Source organism: Drosophila simulans, chromosome 2L (genome assembly GCF_016746395.2).
Source record: "Drosophila simulans strain w501 chromosome 2L, Prin_Dsim_3.1, whole genome shotgun sequence".
Lineage (NCBI taxonomy): Eukaryota > Metazoa > Arthropoda > Insecta > Diptera > Drosophilidae > Drosophila > Drosophila simulans.
Window position 1 is genome coordinate 19,322,752 of NC_052520.2, and position 11,207 is coordinate 19,333,958.

The window sequence follows — 11,207 nt, forward strand, 5'->3', positions numbered from 1 at the left end:
GACCGAAAGTTGGAATTAAAACGCGGGCTCCTTGCGAAGTGGAAGATGCAAACAAAACTTTGGGCGGGGGGCAGGAAAAATTGGATAGAAGCCGCGAACCGCATTATCTTGTTGGCTTGACCCAAATTGCAACTGCAACCTCTGAACTCCCGCCTGTGGCCTTTGCTTTGTCTTTGTGCCTCCAACTTCATTGTCCTTCTGGTCTCGAGTTTGGGCTCCTTGTATTTGCCACCCCAGGAAGATTGCTGCTCGCACTCTGTTTTTTTTTTTGCGATTGCCTTCTTTTTATCATTTAATGTGCGGCAAGTTAATTGCCGAAAGAACTTTGCCAAGCTGTTGCTGCTGTCGCCTTTTATCTGTGGCAAGTTCTTAAAGTGTCTCTTTCAAGCCAGCGCCAAACTCATTTCAGCCGGGTCGAAATTAAAAACTCGCCCGCCAGCCTCATTAGTTGGCAATTATGGGGCCAAATGGCTTGTCAAAGTAAGAATTTCCTTATTGAAATTGTTTTGCCCTGCGGAAAGGCGGAGCAGGATTCTCCAGTTTTCCGGTTATCAATAGGTTCGCTATTTCATTTTCCACTTTCCTTGGCCGGACTCTGGAAACGCTCATTTCCTCTCGCTCAAATGACTTTTCATTTCTATTTGGCGAAGGCGGAATTTTAATTAGATGTTTTAGCTGAATACACACGACACCCGATACACCCTAGTGTGGAAACTAGCTGCCGCCTGCAACCGGGATGCATGCCCCTTGGAAAAGTTTGCAGTTTTCCGTCTCGGGGTGGCTTCAAGTCCATTGACCAGGGTAGGCATCCCTAAATCCTTGTTTCGCGGGGGTGGAAGCCAATTGATTTCTGGGGGTTTCCCATCCTGTTTGCAGCCCTGCAAATAAATTGCGAATTTTAAACTTATCTGGGGCTAAGATCAGGATCAAAAAGGGCAGATTGGTATCTGTTTGAAATAAGTAATCTTTACTTGTAATCTCAGAATGCAGAATTATAGGCAAAACGACCAAAGATGTATTCTTTCTATTATTTATGTACCTATATAGTATTGAAATCAGCAAACAAAAAAACAATATTTAACCTTCTAGACAGAAAGCAAACCTATTGATAATTATGTCAGCGATTCGTACCGATACATTACTTATCTATTATCAAACATTTTGGAATTATTATGTTAACATTCAGCTCTAATCTAATTGGGTCATGTTGCCAATGGATTTGTGGAGTTTAAATATTCCCCAATGCTGAATTATGGTAAACTGGAAATATGAATATTTGGCAGATTATAAACGCAATATTTATGACGACCCCAAAGTGTGCCATTCTCGCATCTGCATACAGCATCTTTAAAGTGCCTTTTCTTATCTAAATCGAGTGTTCTTTATTCTTGTCAACTGCTCAGCTGGCGATCCAATAAAAGTTGACTTGCAGTGCTCTCTGCCCCATATCAACACTCATAAAATGGAAATAACTCTTGCCAAACGCGGCCAACTAGCTTTTTATCTTGGCCGTTAGTCAATTTTATTTGCTATCTATGTGTGTGCTGCCATGGCTGGCTTATTTGGCTTCTTGAGTAGCGCCCACGCAAAACGCTGAAATTTAATCCACTTGGCATACGCATGCAAAGGCCCTTTATTCACCCATTGATAAGCCTTGGTCAACTTTGTGCCATGGGCTTGGGGCAGGTGGAAAAGTGGTAGTAGGTGTTTGCTTCACTTCAGTGATTTTTGACTATAAGTGCATTTCATTTAAGCAGTTTGATGAGCCTAAGATACTCGTGGGTTTCATAAAGGGAAAGCTGGGCTATAAAACATTTTGGATAATTTAATTTTCTTTAATTACCCATACTCATTAGTCGTAGAGCTTAAGGGTATACTAGGCCTGTTGAAAACTAAAACTATGCAATGTAAGGACTAATATTTTTTTTATCTTGCTTGTACATTTCCAATGTGTCACATAACATTTAGTTTCGCTCTGTTGTAGCACGAATCCTTTAACATTCTATGTTTTAACAGTACTATAAAAATGTAAAAGCTTGCATTTTCCTTTCAGTCTTAAAGTTACATATAAAGCTTTTAGATCACTGTGTAGACTTTTTCAAAACTGGTATAATTTTATGAAAATAGCTTTCCACAAAAAGTTGTAGCTTGTAGTACTTAAAAGCTCTTACTAACTTCACCAAAAAGCATTGTAAAAATTGTTATAAAAAATAAATAATGAGAGTTATAGAAAAACTATAGGTATAATGGTATATAACAGTAACATAATAATTATTGTGAATTTTAAGAAAGGACTGTGCGCTATGGCAAAAGTGCCATAAAACCATTTTGTATAGAAGTACGCAGTGCGAAGTGAAGTGTTATACATCCTTAGTTCTCAACCCCTAAGTGTTCATTTCTGCCATAAAGCACCCCGAAGCGAATGAATGCACCGAATTTCCCCTTCGCTAGTGCCAATGTTCAAATAGTTTTTTTTTGCTCACTCAGCTGTGAAGCTAATGAATGAGCCAAAAGTGCACATTCCCCTATTTGAAATCCTTGGAGTGCCTCACTTCGTCGGGGTTTCTGCGGAATAGAAAGAAACTAGTGGCACGCATATAAATTGCACGTTATTACCCGGTGCAACTGAAACTGAAGAATCAGACAGACATTGCATCCCTTGACGGTCACATTTTTTGCAAGTATTCTTTCGCATTTGCATTTCGCACTAACTGAAAAATAAGCAGCCCAGGGAAAATGAGTAAAAAAGGCAAAGCTTTTACTTTAATTAAATGCGTGCGTGTTGGGAGAGTCCCAATTTAGATTTGCTCTGACTTTGTTCTATATCCCCCAGATGTTGCTTCCTTGATTAACGGCCGCTCGAGCTTCTCCGCTCCTCCACTTGCCTGCTCCTCCGCTCATCCACTCCTCGTTGCTCCTGGCTCCCCGATGATTTTGCATAGCACACTTGTATGCTGATTGAGTGCGGCTTATCTGCACTGCCTTATGCCATATGCTATATGCTATATGGTTCATTCCGCGTGTGAGCGAGTGCGGTAAGCCCGCCTGAGTTATGACATAACTCAAGCGATGGTCGTTTATGTCAATTGTAAGCAAATCAGCGCTCGGGCATTATCCATAAAAAAATGGAGAGCGAACATAAGAACGCAGCGAAATCCGAGACAAATGTCATTATTAAAATGGGCATAAAAATAACAAATGACTTCTGCACGAATGTGGAGCGAGGGCGGATCGAAGACTCCATTCTACTTTTATGCCTAGTTCTTACAAAAATTCAAATGGTATTGAATACATTTGAATACTTGCATGTAAATGGTTTATTTTAAAGAATTCTTACGTTGATTGGCTTAATAAAACTCCGATTGATTTCAAAAATGCCTGAAACTAACCAAGATCGCCCAACAAAACTTTAAAGTTCTGAGTTTATAGAACAACAAATGCTATTTTGATACCATCCCTCGCATTTTGATGGTCAGACGCATCCTTTAAGCAATAAAATACCCAGCTAAAAGCCCTTCAAAATGACACAGAGAGTTGTTTGTTGCTATTGTAGCTGGTAGCTGGTGGATGGGGCGGCTACTGCTGCTGTTGCTTCGTTCGGAGCAAGTGCTATAAATTTGAAGTATTAAAACAGATATCGAATGGATTATTTTAAATATATGACCGGCCATATATTCGAGGCAGACATGCCATTTCATACGAAACCCGCAGACGCAAAGCCGGCCACCGAAAAACTGCAGCCTGTGGTAAAAGCAGGCGAAGGCCCATTGATGCTGGTGCAGCCAAGGCGAACCGAATCGCAATTAGCCTGCTGCAAGTGCCTCCTCCCACACCTCACCCACTTCAACCCACACCCTCACCCACATATCGTTATCCTAGTCGAGTGTTGCTACAAATTTCCATCAGCAGCAGCAGCAACAGCAGGAGGATCTCCGCCCGCTCAGCAACTTCCTTCTCCGCATCCGCATCCGCATTAGCATTGCCAACTCTCGAAGCATCACAGCTGGCATTTTCCGCTGCGTAATCCTTTTATTAATCCCTTGGCTTGGTCTAAAATCCTTTACACTGCTGTTGGCACTTTTGCAAATCATGAAAAAGAAACCGCAAGCTTAAGGAAAATGTGTAGTACAAGTGCAGCCTGTGGGCTCGACTATTTTATGCCCATTATTTGTTCAGGAAGAATCTATTTCAGTTTAGAGAGTTTTACTTTTTCCGAAGCTAATCTATTTGATTAGTTTTTAGGATTGCCAGCAAGCTTAAATATGCTTAAATAAGCTCAAATGACTTTATAGAGGGCTTGTCCCTTACACTTAGTATTCCCGTGATACCCTGTAATCGCTCACGGAGTACAAGCAGCGAACCTAGGCAAATCTCCTTGGCCACTTGACTAAAACTCGCCTGCTTAATTTTCGAAAAATTTGTTGCAATGCTTAGCGTAAATTAAAAATTAATTGGCCACGGGTAGATATCCTTTACCCTCGCCAGTGCTCCAGTCCCCAATGTAAGCCCCTTACCCCTTTCTCGCTCCACATTGTGAAGGAATATTTATGCCCGACGTGTAATTTGTGTTGATTATTTTGCCTTGTTTGTTGTTACTGCCGAGAGGAGCAGCTGCGCGTCCCGGCCAAGTGCTAAAAAGTATTACGCATTTCTCGGCGTATGGTTTTTTAATAAAGCGAATTAATCAGGACCTCGCCGGCAACAGAGGGACCAAAAGCTGTAGACCGAGACGAAGCCTTCGCGGGCTCCCCTTTGCCAACCGGCCCCTTTCATCTTGGCAAGAAGCGCGTTCAACATTAAATATTCAAAATGCACTTAACGAAGCATAGCGCGTAAACCGATAGCCAAGTTGGCCCAGGACTCCGATGGGTGTTGTCCGCTGCGCTAAAAACCCTTTTTAATACTATTGGCACAAGGTGCTACGTGAGCATCGCTCCAAGGCGTCCCGACTGACAGGGGTCAGGCTGAGATTGACCACGATGACGAGTACTTTACACTTCACGGCGTTTTTTTTGGATTGGGGAGAGAAAGTATACACTTTAAAGTTATTCATATAGGTTTTCATTGCAGTTTTTTTTCATTTATTTATACTATACATTTGTTACTAGAAACTAATCGAACGAAATTCAAAAATGTAATTAATTTTGTCTATGGAAAATGCTTTTCCACTTGGGTAAGGACATTCTGGAGTCCACACAAGCCAGACTCTCTATCGTCTGCTCTCCTCCCGACGTTTTCTGCTTTTTGTCAAAAATATTGTAAAATCTTTTTGAGTTGGCGGCACTTTATCAACATTAGCGTTTCTTGTTGCCCTTTCAACGATGTTGTTATTGCTGTTGGGTCTGGCTGCTGATGCCTTTTTTCACGCACCACGCGCAACGGGGTTTTGGCCAGGCTAATTCAATTAGCTTGACTTTGCCACTTAAGCTTTGCCTTTTAATAATAAGCAGACGGTTAAGTACTTTACTTAGCAGGGCAACCAGAAACTCGGCTTGTGGGGTCGGGAACACGTTTAAATTGCAAAGCGGGCAGAGTGGGGATTGAGCAATTTAGTGCTTTTAACCTATCGGTTAATTCAGGACTTGACTCGTAAATCATGGGCGCAAAAAGAAGAGCGAGCTCGGATGATGGGGAGTGTGTTAAATGTCAATAAAAGGAAGGCCAACTCCTGCTGAGTATAAATGTCAGAGTCAACATGTCGTATGCGCAATAAATGTCATCAGTCGTCTGCTTCTGTGTGTGTATGTGTGTGTGTGCGAGGGCGTCATATTCCATTTGCTTGTTCAATTGCACATAAATCAAATAAACAACTCAATTGAAATGTTAGAGCACTAATTTCATAATTATATTGTCATAGCCATTATCCTCCATACATCCATTGTATCCTGCCAGAGTGTTTATGAGTGCGTGTGGGTGTGTGTGCAGTTGTGTGTGTGTGTGGTTCTGTGTGTGGGAGAGCGGTAGAGAGTGAGGTAAGCAAGGCAAACAAACAAAGGCGTAGCATACTTTTCCGGACATCGTCCGCCACGTTTCCACCTTTAGCTTAATGAGTAAATCGTAAACTAATTGCAAGATAATTAATTTTAATTATTTGTGTATTTTACTTGTATTTCTTGGCCACCCCTTTCCCCATTTCCCCATTTCCCCTGTTCCCCTACCCCGTCCCCCTTCCACGCCAAATGGCATAATCAGACGGGAGGCCAGAAAAAGCGGAACCAGCGAAACCATTAAAAGCACATTAGCTTGTTAAGCGATGGTTCACCTCTTCGCCATCGCAATTCCCCGCGGCCACCGACGAAAATTCGGCTCATAACTTGGCCAACAACACACGTGCAACTTTCGCCTCTGTTTGTTGTCCTTGCCTTGTTCATACATCATTATCATTAAAGCGTTAAATTGTTCTGTTGTCTTAGTATACGTATTATGTATAAATTGCCCTGTGTTAGTTGGAGTTTTGGAACTTGCACGTTCAACCGAATCGAAACGCAACGACTCTCATAATTTTGTTTGATGATTTGGGTTTGGTGGATGTATGTAGTATCGTGTTTCTAATAGAGTGCCATGGGAATTTTCTGTTTTATGATTATTTCTGATAATGGGTTTAGTTTGGTATTGAATAATTATGTTTATGTTGGCACATCCAATTAAACTCCTGAAACTAGAAAGTTTTTGAATAGAAGAAATTTGAGTATTTTATGGAAAAAATGTGAAGTTCTCTGCCGCATTGACGATTTGTTTTTTTTTGCCGTATTGACCTAGTTTGTTTTACCAAAATAGAAAGCAAAACATTCCAGCTGCTAATCTTGGGAACATCCCGCACTTGTATGCTGCCAAAAAAAACAGGAAGGAAAATTGAGCCCCTCGGAAAAAGGCGAAACTTTCTGGTTACGTTTGTAATTTTTCTTGTCATTCGCCTGGGCTTTTCCGTCCTTCAGATGTGTTGTTGATGTACAGTTACAAGTTTTCGTATATATGTGCCATACTTTGTACATGTCAGCATTAAATATTCATGATGCACTCGGCGGTGGGGGCGGCGTACATACAGGGGGCACAGGATACAGGACACGGGATACAGGATACAACATAACGTAACATCTTCATACGCAGAAAAGACGGCTACACTTTTATGCCTTGAGGCATTTCGTCTGCAAAATGTTGGCACTAGTTTATTTATCGTTACACGCTCAGTTACGGCTAATACACAGCCTTACACACACTCCACACACACACACTCTCAGTGGAAGATAGAGTCATTTGGCACTGCCATTAATGTAGCCGCTAAGTGGCTATGTCATGCTAGGCCGCTCCAACTCCCCAATTTGTATCTATGGCTGTATAAAAAAGGAAAAAGTGGGAGAAACTGAACCGCATTCGAAGTGGGGGCCACCAAGATTTCCGGCTGAAAAGGGTGCGTGCCTGGTGCCAACTGGAAAAAAAGAGAGATGCCGACTGATGGGAGGCCCTATGCATATTTCATAAGCAATTACGAAGCAAACCCAGCGAAAGCGCGTAGGCGGCTTTTAGCCATTTGTCGCTCCTGCGATGATGACTTACCAGCGTAAGAAGTATATATATATATATATAATATAAAAAATATCAACAAAGAGCCAAAAAATTAAATCGCCACTCGTCCAACTGAATTGGCGGCTCAAAAGCGAGCCACATAATTTATGATTTCATTTTATGACAGCACACACGCAACCCTCACATTCTCCCCGTGCTTTTGTTTCAGCCTTTTTAAGTCATTGCTTCCTATTATTTTCTTATTAAATTACATCAAATTGCTTTCACTTCAGGTCGCATGGGTGTGTGTGTGTGTGGGTGTGGCAGTGTGTTCGCAGAGTTTGCGACCCCTCAGAGTTCAAAGCGATTGACAACCTCCTCTCAAATTCCATCCCATTAAAAGATGATTTCTGTCGTATTACATTTGCGAAAGTAATAAGCGTTCTGTTGATTTTTATTATTAATTTTTGTGTGGGGTTCGTCTTCGTGTGGATAATAAATTTGTTACACCGCACTCATAAAAGGGAATAACCCAGGGCAGTAAATAAAATGTAGAAATCTCTGGGATCTAACGGAGAGAGTTTTTGAATGAGAAAAGAAATGGAAGTATTTAGTCCAAGAATTGAACATTTTGTTAAAATAACATGCAACTTTGGTTAACATCTAGCTTTAAGTCCTTGTAGCCAGCATAGATCTGATTGATCTATTCAAATGTCCAACTGCCCGACTTTATACAGAAAGCCGTGCAGGACACATTGTGCCAGGCTATCAGGAGGCGCAGCAACACATTGCCAAATTACGACTTGATTATCTCGCCCAGCCATCACTAAACAAAAGGCAACAATTATCTTAATGTCAGGTGCAAGAAATTAATGTCCTGTAAGCACATTTCAACACAATATAACTAACGAAGACTGGGACCATGACTGCGTCTATGAGTATAACGATGTCATCGCACTTAATCTCCGATAAAGGCGTGCGTCCTTTGTCCTCCGCCCCATGTCCTTCCATAGGCGCAGAGCGTCGAGCAGCGAGCACAGCAAGTGAACAACGAAATATAGATTAGAGAAAAGGTAACGACAAATCGCTGCCAGTCTGGCAGCGAGTGTCCTAGTTCCACTGGCTTCAAATGCCTCAAACCCATTACAAGTCCTTTCTTAACTTTTTTGCTACCTTTTCCACGCTGCCTTGTCGTTGGGTGTCATCTATTTGTATTTTTATGTGCTTACTGTCAACGCAATAATTGACTAACATTGTGTTTCCTTTGGCTTGGCGAAAGCAGTGAGTGCTCCGAGGTGGCCAGCCAGGTGGGTAGCTGTTGACATCTCAGGTGAAAGGAAAAGTAAGTGCCAGGAAACCGGAAAGGTTTCAACTTATAAGAGGGCTGTCAGTGTTCCAGGGTTTTTCAATCCAAGTCACAAAAACGCAGATACTCAACGTACACTTTTAAGAGTACGATGTAGTATGCTTAAGATGGCTCACCTGATTATTGATAGGCTTAGTGGGAACTAGCCTTAAAAGAGGGTTGTCTTAATAGTTACTCTTTGGCAAAACCCTCGGCAGCCAATATTTCTTACAGTCTTTTTATGACTTAAACGGGGGTAAACTCCTGGCCTTTATGCGTTTCCAATGCATTGGACTGAGGCAATATACAAGCGGAATCGGTGAAGCTTTTACGAGCAACGAGCTCACCAGTGAAGTCCACCTGTTCAGCATACAAAACTAGGAATCGTAGTCCCTCCGGACTACCCTATCATATACATATCCATACTGGCGACCAATTTCTGGTGCGTGGGGAAACCAATTTCCGTGGCGCAGCACTTACTGCTATTTTGGTAATATGACCATTTTATGGCTCACGCATGTGTAGGCGTTTTGGGAACGAGGAGGTGCTAAAGCTAAACACGTACTACAGGGATAGGCGGTAGGCAGTCTCCTCGTGCGTCGGAGGATGGGCAGATGAAATATGTGCACAGCAGCAGCACCTGCCTTTTTAATGAAACAATCTCTGCAAATATGATATTTTGTATGCAAACATGCAAAATATTGTTGCGGGCCCGCCAAAAAAACCAGGAACGTAGAAAAGCGCACTCATCATAAAAATAAATAAGCCACGGCTCACGCTGAGCCATTTTCGGAGGACTGGAAACGGAGGACTACCTGTGCTACCTGTCCCAAAAAATAAATAAATATACAAATATTTGCGCTGGCAATAAGCCGAGTGAATGGAGAAAACTGTACTGTTCGCTCCAGAAAGCGAATTCCCTGGAATTTCAATAGATTAAGAACTGTTTTAAAGATATACTCTACCAGGGAGGGACTGCTTTTCTTTTACTTCATAACAAGACATCGTTAAAAACTTGGGGCATTCCTTTCTGTCCAATAAGAAGTCAACTGAGCACGAAGCACTTAAAGTCAAAGGACTTCCATTTTTAATACATCAAAACCTTTGAGTTTGTCAGCTGAATTCTAAATAAGAACCCATTTACGTAGGTATGTTTTTGTCATATTTATTTACAAGCAAACACCCAAAAAAAAAAAATAAAGAATGGAACTTTGTCACTTCGTGTGCTGGCACTCAATACTCGTTTGAGATATTGTATATCAATAATTCAATATTTATTTTCATTTTTCTCGCAATTTTCGGTTTCTTATTTTCAGCTCAGATGAAAGTCGTAACGAGGAAATTTAATCTTTTTTTTACGTTGCTTTTTTGTATCTTCACCTCCTGGCATTTCACTTCCTTGTGCCTTTTCCCATTCCCAGTCCCCCAAAAAGATACGCCAATATCTTGTGTTTTCGTGGATGGAGTCCAAACCCAATTAGTTGACGATGGCGACGTTGATATTTGACATCCCGGCAAACGGAACTGACTGAGTAGACCTCCTTAAACCAGACACCAATTGAAAATCGTAGCCTCGAATTGTACAAAATGTATTTGCCAAATAAAGTTTATATAAATAATGGTCATCTATACTCTTCGTTTACTCTGGTTTCCGTTCCTGGAAATTGATAATCAAATCAAGTAATAATGCAGAAGGAACTATATTGTGTTTTTCATTTACTTCGAAGGCTGTGGCTTTGTCATTTTATTTCCTTCTTTTTGGCTAAATAATGTACTTTTGTTCTAGCTTTGCCTTGATTTTATGTTTAGAAAATGTAACTAACTTGAGTTTGTATTCTTGAACATTATTATGATGTACATAAGGTTCAGTTGTATGTGTATCTATTAAGATTTCTGTTTATTATTTTGTAGTTTTTAACAAAAATGTCTGCTTAAATTTAAAAGCACTTTATTCTTTATTTTTGCTTCGCCTCTTTTGCATTTCCTATCAGGACGATAGGACGATATCTTCCTGTCCATCTATCTGCCCCCACAAATCTATACGGAATGTCGAACATGGAGCGCCTGACGCCCACCCCACTAATTACAATTTGGAGCCCTGATATTTCTCAAGCTTTTCTCTTTGGTCATTTGCACACTTTACATGGCTCCATGTCTTGTAGTCCCCGAGGAGGACGACATTTGTCCGGTTGTCCACCGATGTGTCCTGCAGCCGTATTATACCGCCCAACGTTTCCGTTTCCTCCTGCGCTCCCCACCCGCCTTTCCAACGAAGCTGTCAACAAATTAACTGTGACGCTTATGGGGAACCGGGGGAACCGGAAAGTGGGATGGGGTTTTGTGGGCCTCGGATGGGCAG

The 11,207-nt window shown here is 41.5% G+C and overlaps 1 protein-coding gene across 11 annotated transcripts in view; it reads left to right on the top strand.

Moving 5' to 3' along the window:
- The window catches only part of LOC6732854 (tyrosine-protein phosphatase Lar), a 114,576-nt gene that overhangs the window by 1,816 nt on the left and 101,553 nt on the right, over positions 1-11,207 (top strand). The gene's annotated exons all lie outside the window — the stretch shown is intronic.